Source organism: Capsicum annuum, chromosome 5 (assembly GCF_002878395.1).
Source record: "Capsicum annuum cultivar UCD-10X-F1 chromosome 5, UCD10Xv1.1, whole genome shotgun sequence".
NCBI lineage: Eukaryota > Viridiplantae > Streptophyta > Magnoliopsida > Solanales > Solanaceae > Capsicum > Capsicum annuum.
This window is the reverse complement of record NC_061115.1, coordinates 196,621,939-196,622,987: the sequence shown is the minus strand read 5'-3', so window position 1 is coordinate 196,622,987 and position 1,049 is coordinate 196,621,939. Positions and strand designations below refer to the sequence as shown.

Sequence of the window (1,049 nt, the reverse complement as noted above, 5' to 3'; positions counted from 1 at the left end):
ATTACACATTAGTTCAAATGGCAATTCCCAAGGATAAATCAAGATGGGTGCTTCTGTGAACTTTTGCTTCAATCAACCCCAAAATCAAACCTAGCTTTTTTTTTCTAACAATTTACGCATAGGTCTTGCAATCTTCAAAAAATCTTGAATAAAAAATCTATAGAAGCTTGCATTCCCCAAGAAACTTCAGACTCCCTTCACTGTAACTAGAAGTTGTATCTTTTCAATCACTTCAATTTTGGCTTTGTCTACTCCCAGTCCTCTACATGACACCTTATTGCCAAGGACTATTCCTTCCTTAACCAAAAAGTGGCATTTTCCCAATCCAGCGTAGGATTTGTCTCTTCATAATGAGCTAGGACTCGATCTATATTCTATAATCATACATCAAAGGAATTACCGTAAATAGAGAAGTAATCCAACGAGCTTCCCTACCTACTGCTGAATCCAAGAGAATCTTGGTATTTCACTTTAGCCTTACAATGGAAGTATGAATAAGAACATCATTAGACTGATGATGGTGAGGGAAATTTCTGAGCGTGTTTTTAAATCACTCCCAAGCTTGGTAGAGATTCTATCCTTCTTTTTATCTAAAACTCAGAATCTCGCTTCTCAATTGCGTAGTCTTTCCAGATGGAAAGAATCAAATAAGGAACTTCTGAGCTAGATCTTCCCAAGAAGTGATGGAGAGTGGTGGTTCATCATGTAACCACCACTTCGCTTCCCCAATTAAATAAAAAGGGAAGAGTGTTAGTCTAATATTATAGGAATATAAGTATCGCTTATTTCCATGAAGGTCTATATGTGCTGCTGTGGGTCTTCATTCATAAGGACAGAATATTTCCCTGCCAAATTCAGTAACTGCACCATATCTGCTTTAATTCAAACTGACCACCTAGCTCAGGCTTGCGAGTACTGTTAGTCGCATGGTTCATGAGTGGGATTGCCACCTTGTGAACAGGTCTAGTAGCTAGTTGAGCAAGAACTGCTGGGATAATCGAAGCTGGGACATGTCTGGCTTTTGGATCAACACGATTATTTGGATCAAC

At 38.7% G+C, this 1,049-nt stretch overlaps 1 non-coding gene across 1 annotated transcript; it reads left to right on the top strand.

Moving 5' to 3' along the window:
* The first annotated feature begins 512 nt into the window (after positions 1-512).
* Positions 513-619, top strand: LOC124899064. The gene has a single exon (XR_007056203.1). It is a non-coding gene; the product is annotated as a small nucleolar RNA R71 (small nucleolar RNA).
* Positions 620-1,049: the final 430 nt, after the last annotated feature.